Source organism: Pelodiscus sinensis, chromosome 3 (assembly GCF_052426305.1).
Source record: "Pelodiscus sinensis isolate ZL-2025 chromosome 3, ASM5242630v1, whole genome shotgun sequence".
Taxonomy (NCBI): Eukaryota; Metazoa; Chordata; order Testudines; family Trionychidae; genus Pelodiscus; species Pelodiscus sinensis.
In genome coordinates, this window is record NC_143054.1 from 9,498,586 (window position 1) to 9,518,510 (window position 19,925).

General features: G+C 44.4%; 1 non-coding gene across 2 annotated transcripts in view; it reads right to left on the reverse strand.

Moving 5' to 3' along the window:
* Nucleotides 1-301: 301 nt before the first annotated feature.
* Nucleotides 302-19,925, reverse strand: part of LOC102455312 (uncharacterized) — a 44,323-nt gene continuing 24,699 nt past the window's right edge. Inside the window, exons 1-6 of one of the 2 annotated variants that reach the window (XR_016349092.1) lie at nt 14,660-19,858; nt 12,935-13,065; nt 10,373-10,444; nt 8,294-8,341; nt 4,431-4,465; nt 302-354 (exon numbers count right to left, since the gene is read on the reverse strand). This is a non-coding gene — a transcript (uncharacterized LOC102455312). Of the gene's footprint in view, nt 355-4,430; nt 4,466-8,293; nt 8,342-10,372; nt 10,445-12,934; nt 13,066-14,659; nt 19,859-19,925 lie in introns of those variants that run through there. The other variant, XR_016349091.1, reaches the window with a different exon arrangement.

Below are 19,925 nucleotides of genomic sequence, written 5' to 3' on the forward strand. Positions count from 1 at the left end.
AGGTGATGATTTTATGCTTTCTTTCAAGCCCTTGAGAAAAATATTGACTAGCAAGAACCAGTCCCTGTTGGGGATCCTACTACAGGTCATACCTCAGTCAAATCTGAATGGATCCTAATAGGCACTTTAAAGTGCTTTTCTGATCCCAGGACTATTTTCCAACTAAATATCAAGTCTCTTCTACACACCATAAAAAAAAACTTAAGAAGAAAAAAGCTTCTATATTGTCCCTTCATTTTATTATGATCTTACCTGCAGAGCTTTGCAGCACCAGGAAGAAAACAGCAAAGAGAAGGTAAAGAATCCTCATAGCTGAAGTTTTCCTGGGATCTTATTGCTGCCAGAAAGAAGAGACTGGTAGATAGACAGGAGAAGGAGAGTATTTATGGACTGCTGGGGATTGTGAAATGCTGAACTGTTGAAATCTGGTTTTGAAACAGTTCGCATTTAACAAGTTTATGGTGCAATCTGTTATTAACAATTATTATAATATGTACATTAAAAAACTTGTGGAAAATTTCAGGGAAATAGTCGACAAGTCCCTGCCTAGAGGAAGTTCCGGTATGAATCTAGCAAATGTTTCCCACCCAGTCAAAACTTCACAGAAGAGTATGGAATGCCTCCCATTAAATTTAAATGAGGGTCCTTGTGCATCAAATAATTCCAGAACACAGCTGTACCTGGGAACTATTGGCTCTAGGGTGTGTGCATTTGTGTATTTGTTTTGTATAATATTAATCAGTATGGGTATGTCTATACTACCACCGTAGTTCGAACTAGGGTGGTAGTGTAGACATACCCTATAATATTAATCTAGCCCTCTAAACAGCAGGGCTAGATTTGAAATAAACTACGCTACTTGAGCTACGCTAATTGCGTAGCTTAAGTTGAAATAGCTTATTTCGAATTTGGGCACATCTAGGGTATGTCTAGACTAGACCTCATTTTTTGAGGAAGAAGGGTTCTTTTGAAAAAGGTTTTTTTTTTTCTGAAAGAACCGCATCTAAACTACCTTCACTTTTGAAAAAAAATCACTGTAAAAAAGTGAGTGGAAGAAGATATGCAAATTAGCACCAAATTTGCATATCTCCTTCTGAAAAATAAACGTAATCTAGATGTGCCCCTACACATACTCTGAAATAGAGCACTCTTCCTCCGACTTCCCTTACTCCTTGTACAATGAGGTTTATAGAAGCTGGAGCAAGAAGCCGGTTATTTTGAATTTATTTAGAAATAACGGGCTTGCTATATAGAACCCAGCGGTAGTGTAGACGCAGGTATAGTTTTGTCGACAAAAGTCCACTTTTGTCGACAAAACCCTGTAGTCTAAACACACCCTTTGTCATCCGCTATACCCCCTCCAGTGGTTCCCAAACTTTTTGGCATCGCGCTCCCCCTTTTTGATTTTTGAGAAACCCTCACACCCCCCCACAAAAAAAAATAGCAGCAAAACTTGGGGAATAATGCCTTTTGTCGACAGAGTTCTGTCGACAGGAGGCGTTATTGCATCTACACTGTCCTTTGCGTCTACATTCTCATGTCAACAAAGCAGCTTGCTTTGTCAACAGAACTGGATATAGTCTAGACGCTCTTTGTCAACAGAAGCTTTGTTGACAGTATCTGTCGACAAAGCCTCTGTCGACAAAAGCTTGTAGTCTAGACATGCCCAAAGTGAAGAAGAATCAACAATGTGATGTAGTTGCAAAAAGGTTAATATCCTTCTGGGAGGTATTCGGCACCGATTGTATGTAAGACATGGGACAAAATTGCCCCACTCTACTGAACACTGGGAAGGACCCTGCTGGTGTGCAGTTCTGGAGACCACACTTCAGGATGAGGTGGACAAATTGGAAAGTTTCCAGAGGGGAGCAGCTAAAATGTCAAAGGATGAGAAAACCCAACCCTGTGAATGTGTAGTCTGCTGGAAAGAAGACTGATGGGGGCCTGAGAACAGCCTCCAAATATGGAAAGGGTTGATATAAAGATGATAAAGACTGTTTGATTTTTAGGTCCACTGAAGGTTGTGCAAGAAATAATTAAATTTTAGCAAGAGGGATTTAGGGGAGTGTAACAGGGTGGGCCTCATCACCAAGAGCGCCTCCTGCTGGTCACTCAGGTAATTAGCCTTTTTGGTGCTAGAATGCCCCCTTCTGGCTGATATTTCATCCACTGTTACTTGTTATTCTCCCCCACTCTAGGTCAGGGCCCACGTCTCTCTCAGACCATGGCACCCTTCTACCAGGGTATTGCCCTGCCATAGTGCCCTCACACTTTGGAGTCCTCTCCTTCTGGGGACCCCCAATTCCCCTATGTCCACCTTGCCTCAGTGACCCTCTGCCAGTTGTCATCTAGCCCCTGCCACAGGGGCAAACTGCAATGAGAAATGGCCATTCCTCATTTGCAAAGGGATGTGGACCTGCTGCTTTTGCCTATCCTGGCTGCCTCCCTGAAGCCCTAGTACCTTCAGGTCTTGCTTCAGGCCCTGCAGCCTGGGAGCTTGCCTGGCCAGAGCTTCCCCAGCCTGACTTCCCCAACCCTGTTCTAAATCAGGAAGCTTCCAGCTTCCCTGACAGCCAGGTCCCTTTTGCTCCCCAGTCGGAGCAAGAGTGTCTCTCCCTTCCATCCTCCTGGAGCCCTTATTTATACAGCCCATAGCAGGGCCCTAACTGGAAGCTATCTGCTTGCTCTATGGCTCCAGCCCTTACCTAGGGCTGGGTTTTAACCCCTTAAAGGGCCAGTGTGGGGCAGATGCCCTGTCACAGGGAGATATAAGCAAAACTTTCTAATTAAAAGGGCAATTAGACTGTGTAAGGTGGTTCCCAGAGACGTTGTTGAATCCCTGTCACTGGAAGTTTTAAGAACAGGGTGGGAGAACACTTGTCAAGTATGGTCTACGTTTACTTGGTCCAGCCCCCACATAGAGGGCTGGGCTGGATCACCCTTGGTGGTCCCAGTCAGCCCTACCTTTCTACCACTGTTATTCTAACAGACTTCACATAAAGGCTGTGTCTAGACTGCACCCCTTTTGCGGAAAAGGGATGCAGATTAGGCACATCACAATTGCAAATGAAGCGGGGATTTAAATCTTCCCCGCTTCATTTGCATGAACATGGCTGCCGCTTTTTTCCGGCTTGGGGCTTTGCCAGTAAAAAGCACCAGTCTAGACGAGGATCTTTCTGAAAATAAAGCCTTTTCCGAAAGATCCCTTATTCCTCTTAAAATCAGAAATAAGGGATCTTTCGGAAAAGGCTTTATTTTCTGAAAGATCCCCGTCTAGATTGGCGCTTTTTGCCGGCAAAGCCCCCAAGTCGGAAAAAAGCAGCCATGTTCATGCAAATGAAGCAGGGAAGATTTAAATCCCCACTTCATTTGCAATTGCGATGTGTCTAATCTGCATCCCTTTTCCGCAAAAGGGGTGCAGTCTAGACACAGCCAAAGAGTCTCTCCTGACTTCAAAATTTGATCTTTCTGCAGCTGCCCTAAGTGCTGGCAAAGAAATTGCCACATGGGCAATGACCCAACATCCTATCAAGTTGGTCAAAGATCACAATGTGGGGAGGGCGATGGGAAGTGTCCTGCAGAAGTAAGTTGCTGACTGGAGCTAACCCAATTCGTTATATGTCCCAAGACATTTTGCACAAACCACTGTGGCCTAACGGGTCTGGGATGGCACAAGAGGGGTTGGCACAAGATGCAAGAATTTATTGTGGGTGGACATTTCAAATCTTCACTAGAACCGTGGCTCCTTTTCTGACTGGCTCCCAGCAGTTTTGCCAAGAAGAAACCAATCTTTAGAGTGTGTATAAAATGGACTATTTTGGTCATAGTGACAGTCCCTGAAGTTAAAATATCTGTTGGTGAGAGATAGCAAGTGGGACTATTGTGTGGCTACTAAGAACCATACCTTACCCCACCCCCAATGTGGCAACTGCTCAAGTCACATCTCAAATAATCCCCATTAGAGAAGAAACAGGAGACCCATGTGTGGATGCAGTAAATGGAACTGCTTTATTGCCTATGCATGTTAACCTTGGACTCTGAACACATCATTCCTAGTGGCAACAATGTGGCACCAATTACATCCTTTTATCTATTTTAGTATGTTAATTCACAGTCTATCACTACTTTCCCTAAAACCTTATTTGGTATGTTAACTCCCATCCCATGAATATTAACAGGCAGGTGATGAATATTATTATACCCACCCTGATTACTATTTACAACATTTCTAATTAAATCAACACTTTTCTACGCTACAAACTTTCTGAATCAACAGGTTACAGAGATTACAAGAAAAGTAACCCTGAAATATTTTATATAGGCCAGTAAGTAAAAGACACAACAAAGAAGAGCAGCTGCATGCTTATCTATCTTTCTAGGCTGCAAAAATGAAGGGGAAAAGCATATTTATACATCAGAAAGGATAATACCTGCTTTGGTCGGATTCTTAATCTATCTTTCTAAACTGCAGAAACAAAAGGAAAAAAACATGTTTAAAGGCAATGCTAATTGTGGCTGACCCCTTACCACTATCCCAGACCCCTAATAATTTTTTATATATCCCAACACTCCCCATTAACTCTTCCTTTAAAGTTTGATCTACGGTGATGCCTGTGAAATCCAGAAAGGGAAGACTGACACAGCTTTAATAACTTCTGGGTCAATGAACTCCCTGAATTACCATTCTAGCTGTTTTAAGAAACCACTCAGGACTCCAGTGAAGCTATGCTGGAGAACAATCCATCCCATCAGTTTTAAAATATAAGTCCCAGGAATGCATGCATTTTAGTTATCCAAATGAAAACATAGTTATTTTAGAGCTGCTTGAGTACACAGATAATTCCAGTTGTCCAGATTCCCTTTAGGCAAAAATCCTAGGTATCTTATTGCAGTGAGTGTCCTCAGTAGAGCTGTGCCAATTAATCACCAAGGCTACATCTAGACTGCAAGCCTCTTTCGAAAAAGAGCATCTAGGAACAGCTCTGAGCAGATTTAAACATGTAACATTTTTCTTTTATTTATGTAAGCAGGGGCTGAACTACTGCTTGTTATCAGCCAGCTAAAAGGAGAGGGCTGCCCTGAGCATGGGTGTGCTCACTCCAATTGTTTAGCTTTGCAAGATAATTAACTGTTGATATGTAAATACAGCTCATGCCAGGAGGGGGGAGGAATCTGAGGTGTGGTTATGTAAATCCAATTCAGCCAGGGCTGATGGAGGATCCGTTGTTAGAATGGAATGTGATGTATTGTATCTAATTTGGGCTGTGGTGGGGGTCACAAGTCATGCTACCCCTAAATGTGGGAACTGTAAAATATGACACCAGTGCTTGCAGGAGAGACACCACCATTGTAAGAGGTCTCAGATGAACAAGCCTCCCCCTTCCAGAATTGAGTGAACTGAGTTGTGGGGGAAAGGGCTTGAGTCAGCCTGCTTCATGCCTGTTAGGTGTGAGCTATAAGCCTAGTTCAACTTGCCACTGTCCCCCTTGTTTTAAAAACAGACCTGAAGCAGACTCAATCAGAAGTCTTTTTGCTAGTCCAGTGGAAGCTAGAATCTTTTGCCAGCCTAGGTGGTGGCTAATAAGTTGAAATCACTAAGGGTATGTCTACACTACCACCCTAGTTCGAACTAGGGTGGTTAATGTAGGCAACCGAAGTTGCAAATGAAGCCCGGGATTTGAATTTCCCGGGCTTCATTTGCATCTTGCCGGGCGCCGCCATTTTTAAATCCCCGCTAGTTTGGACTCTGTGCCCGCTGCTACATGCGGCACGGACTAGGTAGTTCGGATTAGGCTTGGCACGAGGTGTACCGGTAGTTCAGAATAGGAAGCCTAATCCGAACTACCTAGTCCGTGCCGCGTGTAGCCGCGGGCACGGAGTCCGAACTAGCCGGGATTTAAAAATGGCGGCGCCCGGCAAGATGCAAATGAAGCCCGGGAAATTCAAATCCCGGGCTTCATTTGCAACTTCGGTTGCTTACATTAACCACCCTAGTTCGAACTAGGGTGGTAGTGTAGACATACCCTAAGAGCTGAAGTCTCTTGTTTGGCCTGGAGACAGACCCATTACAGCCAGCAAGATTGCTGTCAGGAGCGACCGGCAGGTGGCCGGTAGGAGTGGTGGCCAGCAGAGAGGCTGGCGGGAATGACCAGAAGGTGGCCAGCGGAGTGGCTGGCGGGAAGGACTGGCAGGCGGCCTGTAGGAGCAGCAGCAGGCGGCCAGTGGAGCAGCTGGTAGGAACAACCATCAGGCAGGCAGTCGGAGCGGTGCCAGGCGGCCAGTGGAGCAGCTGGTGGGAACGACCGGTGGGCAGCTGGTAAGAGTGGCGGCAGGCGGCACCAGCAGACCACAGGAGCAGCACAAAGGTGGCATGGCCTCAGGCTCAATGAGTGGAGTCATCCGGGTGATGTGTCAGGGTCCACACTGACTGGACAGAGCTGTAAGTGGGGTGTTTGAAGTGGGGTACAGAGAAAGTTTGAGTAAATGAATGGAACCCTTACCTTGTTGGACTAGTAAGCCTGAGGAGCAAAGGACATTGCTCAATCCATTTGAGCTGGGATGGTTACTCATGGGGGGTTAGGAACTAAGTTTGTGGTATTTTCCCAAGTTAATGCCATGTAACCTCTCTCCCTCTTTCATTAAATTTTCTACCCTCAGACTCTGTGCTTGTCAGTGAGGAAGCATTGCCTCTCAGAGGCGCCAAGGGGTGTGTGAATTTCCCAGGCTACTGGGTGGGGGCTCGAACCAGTTCTGTGTGAGGTGGATGGAAAGGGATCCCTAGACATTGAACCCGGCCCTGGCTGCTGCTGGCATTCCCTGGCAGAAGGGTTACATTTATATTTAATTTAAAATAAAAGAGTAAAGGAATTTGTATGGGAAAGAAATAGCAAAACAGCCACTGCATGTAAATCAAAACACTCCCTCACATGTTTGCAACACCCCACCACAGCCAGTTACTTTTATTAAAAGGTGAAGAACAAGCTATTATGGGTGATACAAGGGCTCCCTTGTGGGTTTTTTTCCAGCTCTCAAGATTCTTCACAGTCCAGATGAAAAGGATACAAAGGATTTAAGAAGCAAGGCATCATCTCCAAGATTCCCAGAAATCCTGCATGGACAACTGCTGCTACCATTTAATGGGTAGCAGGTTTAAAACTAATAAAAGAAAGTTCTTCTTCACACAGCGTGTAGTCAACCTGTGGAACTCCTTGCCAGAGGAGGCTGTGAAGGCTAGGACTATAACAGAGTTTAAAGAGAAGCTAGATAATTTCATGGAGGTTAGGTCCATAAAAGGCTATTAGCTAGGGGATAAAATGGTGTCCTTGGCCTCTGTTTGTCAGAGGCTGGAGAGAGATGGCAGGAGACAAATCGCTTGATTGTTGTCTTCGGTCCACCCTCTCTGGGGCACCTGGTGCTGGCCACTGTCGGTAGACAGGATACTGGGCTAGAAGGACCTTTGGTCTGACCCAGTACAGCCGTTCTTATGTTCATCACTCACTGAACTGTGAAAAGGGAACAGATTCTCATGCTCTATGTTTATACAGGTAGTCTCTGGGTTACGAACACATCGATTTACGACCGTTCGTCCTTACCACCAACCTCCCATTAAGCACGTCCCTGAGTTATGTACACGATCCGCGCTTACGAACAGTGCAGTCACATGTAAATGAATGGGGTCTGACTTATGAACAGATCAAGTTATGACCAAGTGCTTGGAACATAACTTGTTTGTAAGTCGGGGACTATCTGTATCCATGAAAACAAGGAAAATATGGTCAGCCATTTCAAATAAAAAGCAAAGCCCCCCAGTAACCAGATAACTCTGGTTAACTCTAGAGTAGGAGATTCATTTCTCTCCTACAACATTTTTCTACAGAGATTTAGTCAAGATATTTGGATATTGCTAAATCTTTGAGAGAGTTCATTTCCTGGTTGAAATGGTAAGTGTTGTCAAGTTCAGAACATCCACCACCTATCCCTTTACACTTTCCTCTCTTGTCACACAGCCAGATTAATTTACAAAACCCTTCCTGTTAACATTCTAAAAAGTTAAGCAACAACCAAATTAATTAGATACATTTAAAGGGAAGGCCATATGATTCATGAATGTATGAACTGTGCTAACTACTGTACCAATTTTTCACTCCGACATGCATGAAAACTTTTCAAGTGTCACATTTTAAAGTGTCCTGCACACTTTAACCAAAATTGTGAGCTATACCAAATGTGATTAACTTCATGACCTATAAGAGTAGTACCAAGAGTCCTGAAAGTATAGAACAATGTGACTCACTTCCATCTCCAGCTTTTCTATTCAACACTTCTTTTCTTGGTAGCAAAACTAAAACAAGAAATACATAATTACATAATCCATGCATTACGTTTAAAGAATGCCTTAAACTTTGCCTTGAGGAACACTGTAGTTGTTAGCCTAGAGATCCCAGACTCGCATCCCCTGACTTCAGCATGTCTCCGTGGTATATGACTCTGTCCACGGTAGGAGATTATATCTGTATATCTTTGTCACTCAGGAGTGAGAAAAATTGACACCCCTGATTGTCAGAATTCCGACAAACTCACGAATAGAGCAGAGAGCACTAGGTGGATGGGAGAATTCTCCCCTGGACCTAACTATTGCCTATCTGGGAGATAGAATACCAACAAAGGTGGAAGAAAGTCTTCGGTTGCTGTAGACAACCTCTTCACTGAAGCAATTTGGGAAAGCAGCCGCAATGCCCCGTGCTATACTAGGGGTTTTATGTGAAGACAAGCCCACAATGTCTGGGAAAGTGTCTCACTCCTCCCAACTTCTCCTCTGAGTCCTGTCCCTCCTGTAACATGAATTTGACTGGGCTGGACATGCATCATTTAAGGATAGATCCAGCAGGTGCAAGGTTGCCAATGGAGTGCGGTGGGAGCAAAGGGAGAAGTTGTCTCGACACTGTGGGTATGTCTAGACTGCATCCTTCTGTCAGCAGAGGGATGCAGATTAGGTAGGTCGACATTGCAAATGAGGCAGAGATTTAAATATCCTGTGCTTAATTTGCATTAAAATGGCCACCACCTTTTTGCTGACCCAGCACTTTGTCCGCAGAAAGCGGCAGTCTAGAGGGGGATCTGTCGAGAAAGAAAGACTTTTTCAACAGATCCCATATGCCTCCTGCAAGGAGGTTTGCAGTGCTGAGTCGGCAAAACGCGGTGGCCATTTTCATGCAAATTAGGCACGGGATATTTAAATCCCTGCCTCATTTGCAATGTCGACCTGCCTAATCTGCATCCCTCTGCTGACAGAGGGATGCAGTCTAGACATACCCCCTGTGAATTAAAAACTCCATGCCCTTTAAATCACCACCGGAGCCCCACACAGTGCTGTCCGGGTGGCGCTGAGGGTTGGCTGGGCCTGCCCCTTCCACCTGAGGTCCTGCCTCTTTTGGGAGCCTGGAAGCAAGACCTCCCCACCCATGGCCCATCAAAGTCTGTCGCCAGCTGTGGGCAGGTACGAAGAGCAACAAAAAAAAAAGCTTTTTTGGAAAAAGGCGTGTGTGGATTCGGAAGAGAATGTTTTTTCAAAAGAAGAGGCCTCCAGGAAAAAGCACAGGTGCCCTGGTGGCCACTCGGTCCACAGTAATCACAACTGAAAAGCGAGATAGCGTCCAATCAACGTGGACACTATCTTTCGGAAAAGCAGATCGCTTTTTCATTGTGCTTTTGCTGTGTAGATGCTTTTTCAAAAAAAAAATTTCCGGAAGATCTCTTCCAGAAAAGCTTCTTCCAAAGGAAGCCTGCAGTCTAGACATAGCCCAAGTGCCACGACATGTGACAAGTATCAGAGGGGTAGCCGTGTTAGTCTGAATCTGCAAAAGTGGCGAGGAGTCCTGTGGCACCTTATAGACTAACCGAAGTGTTGGAGCATAAGCTTTCGTGGGCAAAGACCCACTTCGTCAGATGCATCTGACAAAGTGGGTCTTTGCCCACGAAAGCTTATGCTCCAACACTTCGGTTAGTCTATAAAGTGCCACAGGACTCCTCACTGCTTTTACATGGGACAGTGAACCACACTACGTGCCTGGATTATACCTCTATCCCACAAACACACATCAGAGCAACTTTATGCTCAAGGAAGCTCATTGTGTTTTCAGGATCTGGTCCCACATTTTCGGTAGCCCAGTTGTGGGAATGGTGCCCGGCACCTGTTGGATCAGTGGTTCTCACATATTCAGCATTCTGCTGATTTCCATTTTTTCCCACTACATCATTCTCAATGGAGTTTGTAGTGAAGACCATGCCAGAAATTGATTTTCAATGTGCTGCCCCCTCCCACCCGTTTGTTTTAGTGAAGTTGTGATATGCACATTGAGAGGGTGCAGTTTACCTTCTCTGGATCAGATTTGCAAGGTGACTGAGGTGGGACTTTTTTTCCCGTTTGATCAGAAACCTCTTGAATCTAAGGAGAAAAGAAGTCAAAATAAAAACCCAAATCCTTCTGGCCTAAAGCTACTTCTTTTGGGGCTAAATGACCATTTCTCCCCCTTGGCTGTTTTTATACAGGACTTTCAAAATCTTCTCTACCAAACTCCATTGCAGGGTTCATTTCTGAGCCATTTATTTCTGTCAAGGTCATTTCTCTTGCTCTTCCATACTTTTGTCTCTTGCCAGAGAAACTCAACAACAGGTCCTACCAACTCCCCTCAGTCTGAGGCCAAGAGGCCTTTCATATCCAGAAATGGTATCCAGAAAGGAGTCCTCTCCAGGGATGGACAAGCCTGTGAGAAGAAGGGGTTATAATGGACTCAGATTGGCTTCTATTAATATGGTGAGGGCACTAAGAAAATACCATGATTGAGTCTGTGTCTAGATATTTTTTGAAAATAGGATCCTTCTGTCAATGATATACAAAACCTGAAAGTTTTAATAATAGAAGTGTCAACCAAAAGCCAATGTGCCACTAGATATTCTAGCTTTATTTTGATAGACTCAGTTGTTTCATATTGAACTATGACAGATCATACACCCCCTAAACACAACCATCTATATGTATATTAGAAACGAAACGTCTGTCTATCTGTCTGTCTCTCTGTCTGTCCAAGAACTCCTCCTAAACAGTAACAGCTAGGGCCACCTAGCTTTGGTAGGCAGCTTTCTCTTACCCTTGCTTAATGCAAAGCCAGCATTTGGTTGTGCTGGGAACAAGGGATGTGGCAGGAAGGAGGCTTTTCCCCCCAACATGGAAAGGGAGGGGCAGAGAGAGGAGGGGCATGATCAGGGCCGGATTAAGAGGGGGGAGCTAGCCGGGCAGCTGCCCGGGGCAACAGGGCTGTTGCCTATGGGGAGCGCCTGCTTGAAGTAGTACTGGGCGCCGCATCAGGCACCTCCCATAGGTTGCTGCCCGAGGGTGGGGCCACACATGCACCGTACACCTGGAGGTACGGCGCCCCATACACGTCAATTAGGTGCCGCATGCCCGGGGCGGGGCCATGCATGTGCCTGCTGCCCAGGGCACAAGAATGGCTCGGGCCAGCCCTGGGCGTGATCCTCACACTCACCACTGGGGGCAGTGTGCCGGGCTGGGATACTGCAGAGTGAGCACTGGGGAGAGCCGCACCCCTGCAATGAGGCTCCAACAGGGCCTAGCAATGTCTCCCTTCTCTCCCTGACACGTCACCTGGAGCATGGAGATTCCCTTCACCCTCCTGTGTGGCTGGCTCCTCACAGGGCCTAGTGATGTCCTCCTTCCCTCCTCTCCTCCTGCCCCACTCTTCTTGAGGCCTGGGGGTTCCCTTCCCCCCCCCCCCCGCCCCCATGCAGCTCCTGATGGGACCAGGCTGTGCCCTCCTTCCCTCCTCCTTTGATATCCCAACAAAATCCAACTAACTATTTCTCGAGTTAGATACCCGAGCAACGCTGGGTAAATCTGCTAGTTCCCAGTGTAACAAAGCTGCAAACTCATTCGCATTTCAACACCAGACACTCTACACAGTGTTAGAAAGGTGCTACACAGTGAGACTGTGTCTACACTGGGCCACTTATTCCAGAAAATCAGCCGCTTTTCCGGAATAAGCTGCGAGCTGTCTACACTGGCCCTTGAATTTCCGGAAAAGCAACGATGCTCTACTGTACAAAATCAGCCGCTATTCCGGAAAAACTATTCTGCTCCCGCTCGGGCATAAGTCCTTATTCCGAAACACTGTTCCAGAAAAGGGCCAGTGTAGACAGCCCAGTAGTCTTTTCCAGAAAAAAGCCCCGATCACGAAAATGGCGATCGGGGCTCTTTTCCGGAAAAGCGCGTCTACATTGGCCACAGACGCTTTTCCGGAAAAGCAGCCTGCCAATGTAGATGCTCCTTTTCCGGAATAACTGAAAACGGAATAGTATTCCGTTTTAAGCATTTCCGGAAATTCATGCCAGTGTAGACACAGCCTGCTAGAAAGGAGACACACCCTTCACGCTCTCTCCTGGGGGCTTTGCTTTTGTCCTTCCCTGTTGATTTGCCCATTCTAAAATGAAACGCCAATGTCTCCATATGGCAGAATCTGTTCATAGACCTTGTTCACGTGATGGCAAGCTGGTAACAGAGAGCGCTTTAAAAGCACATGGAGGAGAGCAACAGCAATACATGGATGCATGTGGCATGCATAATTGTTTGTATGCTACTCTCCGTGTAAGCACTGTCCAGGGGCGAGGCTGGGTGTTATAGGGTGAGAATTGTGGTGACTTTTTCTAGAAGCGCGCAGGCCATAGACAGCAAAGGTAAAGCAGCTGGGAGGTCATTCTAATATGTGAATCCCGGATGGATCAGAATCAGCACAGCATAACATTTTCCTTTGCCCCAGGGTTCTCTATTCTGAGCCTTCAAGCTCACTAAACAGCTGTCAAGATTAGAGACCCAAATGTTCTCTATGCTCCATGTTAGCCACCTGGTGGGTCCTGCACTTACCAACCATTTACAGCAAGAGATCCCCATACCGCAGCTTCCAAAATCTGTAAATGGAGGAGAACATACTCCGTAGCAAATGCCCCCAGAATGTACACATTGCTTGACATTCACAGGAGGACAGTGGGTGCACCCTGTGGAGAGAGAAAGACTTTTGATTTTCATTCCCACAGCAGGGTAAATAAGAGACAGATTTCCCATTAACTCTAGAAGAATTGGTGGTAAAATTATTGTTCCTCACATAAGCATTATTAATTGTGATTACCTTATGAAAGGCAAGGTTAATGGTTGATGTAAACATTTTGAGCTCTTTGAATTAATAACTATGTGACATATATACTAATTCTTTAATAATTTTCATGGCTCTTCTCTAAATCCTCTCCGGCTGATCAACATCCTTCTTGGCTTGTGGACACCAGAAATGGAGACAGTATTCTCGAAGTAGTCATAATAGGATGTGGCAAATACACATCCTGCTATGGAAAAGTATCCTACCCCAACTTAAGATTTCCCTCTTTATACAGCCAAAATTTGAATTAATCCTTTGGTCACAGCATTGTACTGGGAGCTCATGTTCAGTTGATTATCTATCCCCAGCCCCCAAATCTTTGCAGTGTCTCATCCTGTAAATGCATGTGATATGCTTTCCCCCCAATATTCAAATGTAAGCGGGGGAATGGTCCCGCTATTGTGGGGAACTTTCCTGGCTTCTATACCACCCTGGTGAAATGGACCAGCGAAAGGATCTGAGTCCCCGCTCCCACTTCCTTTACCCCATGGCCTCCCTGATCCTGAGGGCTCCCCCTCCACTCTCCTGAGTAGCAGAGCCCTCGAAACCCCAACAAGGCTGGGCCCAGGTTTCCTGGGGCTTAATCCCCGACCTTGTAGTCACTAGGGGCAGGAGTTAGGGTGTCCCCACTCCGAGGTGCTCTCTTTACACTGCAGGCCTTCTTGGCCCAGTGATCACTTCATAAGGTTCAAAGCAAATACAATTTATTAAACATCAAGGCTACGTCTACACTGGCCCCTTTTCCGTAAGGGGCATGTAAATTTCACCTATCGTCGCAGGGAAATCCGCGGGGGATTTAAAAATCCCCCGCGGCATTTAAATAAAAATGGCCGCCGCTTTTTTCCGGCTTTTAAAAAAGCCGGAAAAGAGCGTCTAGACTGGCCCCGATCCTCCGGAAAAAGCGCCCTTTTCCGGAGGGTCTTATTCTTACTTTGAAGTAAGAATAAGACCCTCCGGAAAAGGGCGCTTTTTCCGGAGGATCGGGGCCAGTCTAGACGCTCTTTTCCGGCTTTTTTAAAAGCCGGAAAAAAGCGGCGGCCATTTTTATTTAAATGCCGCGGGGGATATTTAAATCCCCCGCGGATTTCCCTGCGACGATAGGTGAAATTTACATGCCCCTTACGGAAAAGGGGCCAGTGTAGACGTAGCCCAACTGATTAAAGAGAATAGAATAAGAAAAAATGAGAATGGTTAAATGAGAATACACAGCCCTGCTCTGTAGCACAGGGACATCAAAACAGCAGCCTGCAGAGTGTAAGGACAGTCCACAGTCTCTTCCTTAGAGGCCCCTTAGAGGCCTTGGATGTGCTGCAGGGGAGGGGGCTGCAGGCTGTACACGCTTGCTCTGGCAGTGACCACACAGCCTCAAACTCTAAGTGGCCAGACCCCTCTCCCAGTCCAGAGCCTCTCCCCACACTTTGCAGTTCCCAGCTGCTCACCACATCCAGCTGCAGGCTGTGCTGCTTGGCCAGTTCCAGCTCCTTGTGTTGCTTCTCTGTTCCTTTTGGCTCTCTGAACACTGCCAGTCTGCTGCTCAACACAGGGTCTGCACTCCTTGAGCTGTGTATGCCTGGCTCTACTGTTGCAAGACTGTCTCTCCACACAGCTTGCACTACTCTTTCAGCTCTCTGTTTTTGCAGAACTTCTTCTGCACACAGCTTGCACTCCTTGGGCTGTCTGTGTCTGGTTCTGTCGCTGCAGGACTTCTTCACACAGCTTGCACTACTATTTCAGCTCTCTGTTTGCTCAGAGAGAGCCAGAACAATCCCCGCGTACAACCTGTCAGTCAGGCTGAGCTGGAGTGTTGACTGCTTTCCATTGTCTCTGGGGTCTGTCAGTCTCATGAATCCTTCCCCTTCTGAAGCTGGCAAACCAAAAAACTCCCACAGAGTTTTAGTAAGGGGTAACAGTCCCCTTACACAAATATTTATATTCAGCTATATGAAAACACATATTATTTCCCTATGTCAAGTTTACCAGCTGAGAAAAATCTGAATCACTGACCTTTTCCTTCATTTTTGTCACCTGCAAACTTTATAGTTGATGATTTTTTTGGGGGGGGGAGGGGTTAAGGTCCTTGATAAGAAGGTTGAATATTGTAGCAGCAAGAACCAATCCCAATGGAACTCCGCTAGGTCAACTGTTGGGGGTATTATTGCTGGTTATAGTTCAGCCAAACAGAATTGATCTGGATCACCTTTCTGATCCCAAGACTTTTTCTGCTGCAAAACGTGTAAGCCCTACAGCCCTTCAATGGGCGAGGGGGGGGGGGGGGCAGTTGAAAAAATATCATACAAAATATAAGGATATCTCAGGACAGTCTCTTCATATCATTATGCTCTTACCTGGAGCGCTTTGCAGAACCAGCAAGAAGACAGCAAAGAGAAGGTGGAGCATCTTCATGACTGATGTTTGGCTGGGAACTCAACGTCACCAGAGAGAAGAGACTCCAAGATACACGGGTGATGCAGAGTCTCTATTTATGGGCTGCTGGGGATTGTGAAATTCAGATCTGGTGAAATTTTGTTTTGAAACATATCCAATTTATTAAGTGTATGTTGCCATCTGGTAATAAGAAAGTGACCTAAATATTAATATTAATAATTATAAACATTAATCAAATATTAATATTAACAATTGGCTTACGGTGTTACAATATGAGTATTTACAACTCCCTGGTCAAAAGCACTTTGAAGTCAAAGGAAAGATACCTATCACATTGAAATGAGGTCCCTAGTACAGACTGCAATTGGAGAACACACGTGTAATGTGAGACGTTGGCAGAAGGGGTTGGCATTTGTGTATCTGTTTTGTATGTTTATCGATATTTTACTCGTATATAGTTAATGTTACTATTTTGCCAACATATAAAATTGTAAACATCCTTTTTAAAATGAGAAACGAACGAAATAACATTGTAAACACTTTAAGCCAGGAACGGGTATTTTTCTTTGCTTGTTTTTCATGTATATCTAAACTGAGGAATTTCACAGTTAGTGAAAGGAGTTTTCTCTTTCTTTTCCTCCACCAAAAACATTAGCCTTTACCTTACCTGTCTAAAGAACAGACATCAAATGTTGATGAATCAAAGAACTGGAAGCCGGTGGCATTTCAAGTTTCTAATGCCCTTACTCGATTTCTCTCAGGAAAGAGAGAAGAAGTGATGCAGCTTAAATCGCTGCCAGGAAATTGTTTTTTAAATATCTAAGAGTCCTAGTATAAAGTCTATAATATATAGAAAGGATAGAGCTGGCCGGGTGGGTGGCGGAGTGGCACTGTATGTGAAAAATAATGTAGAATCAAATGAAATAAAAATATTAAGTGAATCAACATGTTCCATAGAATCGCTATGGATAGAAATTCCATGCTCCAATAATAAGAAATTAGCAGTAGGGATATATTACCGACCACCTGACCAGGACAGCGATACTGACATAGAATCTGAGGAACTGTCCCAGATTGAAGTGAGGTTTTGGAACAAATAGAAAAACTTAATGTTAACAAATCTCCAGGACCGGATGGCATTCATCCAAGGGTTCTAAAAGAACTTAAATGGGAAATTGCTGAGCTATTATCTGTGGTTTGTAACCTATCCTTTAAATCGGCTTCCGTACCTAATGACTGGAAGGTAGCCAACGTGGCACCAATATTTAAAAAGGGCTCTAGAGGCGATCCTGGCAATTACAGACCGGTAAGTCTAACTTCAGTACCGGGTAAATTAGTCGAAACAATAGTAAAGAATAAAATTGTGAAGCATGTAGAAGAACATAATTTGTTGGACAAAAGTCAACATGGCTTCTGTAAAGGGAAATCCTGTCTTACTAATCTATTAGAGTTCTTTGAAGGGGTTAACAAACATGCGGACAAGGGGGATCCAGTAGATATAGTATACTTGGATTTTCAGAAAGCCTTTGACAAGGTCCCTCACCAAAGGCTCTTGTGTAAATTACATGGCCATGGGATAAGAGGGAAGGTCCTTTCTTGGATTGAGAACTGGTTAAAAGACAGGAAACAAAGGGTAGGAATAAATGGTAAATTTTCAGATTGGAGAGGAGTAACTAGTGGTGTACCCCAAGGGTCTGTCCTGGGACCAATCCTTTTCAACTTATTCATAAATGATCTGGAGAAAGGGGTAAGCAGTGAGGTAGTAAAGTTTGCAGATGATACCAAACTGTTTAGGATAGTCAAGACACAAGCAGACTGTGAGGGACTCCAAGAAGATCTCACCAAACTGAGTGATTGGGCAACAAAATGGCAAATGAAATTTAATGTGGATAAGTGTAAAGTAATGCACATCGGGAAAAATAACCCCAACTATACGTACAGTATGATGGGGGCTAATTTGGCTACGACAAATCAGGAAAGAGATCTTGGAGTTATCGTGGACAGTTCTCTGAAAACTTCCACACAGAGTGCAGCGGCGGTCAAAAAGGCAAATAGGATGCTAGGAATTATTAGGAAAGGGATAGAAAATAAGACCCAGAATATCTTGCTGCCTCTGTATAAAACTATGGTACACCCATATCTTGAATACTGTGTACAGATGTGGCCTCCTCACCTCAAAAAAGATATTTTGGCCTTGGAAAGGGTTCAGAAAAGGGCAACTAAAATGATTAGGGGTTTGGAACGGGTCCCATATGAGGAGAGGCTAAAGAGACTGGGACTTTTCAGTTTAGAAAAGAGGAGACTGAGGGGGGATATGATAGAGGTCTATAAAATCATGAGTGGTGTGGAGAGGGCTGATAAAGAAAAGTTATTTATTAGTTCCCATAATAGAAGAACTAGAGGACACCAAATGAAATTAATGGGTAGCAGGTTTAAAACTAATAAAAGGAAGTTCTTCTTCACACAGCGTGTTGTCAACCTGTGGAACTCCTTGCCAGAGGAGGCTGTGAAGGCTAGGACTATAATAGAGTTTAAAGAGAAGCTGGATAAATTCATGGAGGTTAGGTCCATAAAAGGCTATTACCCAGGGGATAAAATGGTGTCCTTGGCCTCTGTTTGTCAGAGGCTGGAGAGGGATGGCAGGAGACAAATCGCTTGATCATTGTCTTCGGTTCACCCTCTCTGGGGCACCTGGTGCTGGCCACTGTCGGTAGACAGGATACTGGGCTAGATGGACCTTTGGTCTGACCCAGTACGGCCGTTCTTATGTTCTTATGTTCTTATGAGATCATCCAGCTTAATTTATGAGGAGCTTTTTACGGCTCATAAGTTCTATTATGCCTCATTTTCACAAGCCAAGACAGGCGTTAATTTGTGTTGCTAGTAGAGTTTGTATTACTTTTCTTAAATTTTGGTTTGAAATCTGCACTCTACTGGATTCTAGATTACTCTAACTTTTCTATCAGGGGATGGAGGAACTATGTGTGCAGTCTATTTCCACAGCAGAAGAACCCCCAGTTTATTATAGCTAGAAGGTGTTTATCTACTATTCATTTCTTGTCAACACATTATATAATCAACTACTCAGCCAGAGAGAGACAGATATCCAAATAGAAAATCAAAAGGCAAATGAAGATTCATTAATTTTAGCTGGATACTCTATTTCAAAGACAGCTCATGTTTTTGAATGATACTTGAATGGGTTATCAAAGACTCATTTCTGCAAGGCACTTAATTAGAATTGCAAATCTTAAGGCCCATCTTCCATAAAATTACATAAGGATTTACAGTGTTTATAAGTCAAGAAAGACATTAGTCAGCTGGAGAAATCATGAAAATCATTAACAAATTTGAAGACATGCCATAAAGTGATTCATTCAAAGAGCTCAAAAGGTTTCCTCATGCTAAACAAGGTTAAGGGTTGATGTAATCACAATTCATAAATGCTTATGTGAGGAACAATTATTTTACCATCAACTCTTCAATCTAATAGCAAATGACATGATGTAATCTAATGGCTGTAAGTTAAATATAGACAAATTCAGACTGGAAACAAGGTGCATATTTTGAACTATAACAATAATTAACCAACGGAACAACTTAATAAAGATTGTGGTGGGTTCCCATTCATGACAAATTTTAAATGAAGATTGACTTTTCCCCCTAAAGATACCCTCTGAGAATTAATTCAGGGAAGTTCCTTCACCTTTCCCTTCTCCCCCCACCCTCCAGTTTCAATCAGAATTGTTAGAAAATCTACCTCATTCTCTCTACGTGCTTCTACACACTCCCCTAAACTTGAAATAAAATACACAATTTGTGTTATGCAAATAGTGTATCTTATTTCAATTTAATTACAAAATAGCATATTTTGAAATCTGGCCAGTCTACACAGCGCCAAAATTTGAAATAACTTGCTATTTTGAGAAATCCCTTAACCCTTGTGGAATGAGGGTTACAGGGATGCTAAAATAGCATGCCTGCCATTTCAAGACCTATCTCAAAATAGTGGGCGCGTTCAAAAAACATAGGGTAGCTATTTTGGGATAGTTCCAGCATCCCAAAATAGCCCCGCTGTGTAGAAGTACCCTTTTAGATTTTAGAATTTTTCAGCCAGTGGGTATCACCACATTTCTAGTTTTTTTCTCAACCCTTGGTCATAATCAATTTGATGGCAATTTTTACCGTTTAAGACTAGTGCTGAAGAAGGGTATGTCTACACTACCCCGCTAGTTCGAACTAGCGGGGTAATGTAGGCATACCGCACTTGCAAATGAAGCCCGGGATTTGAATTTCCCAGGCTTCATTTGCAAATGTGGT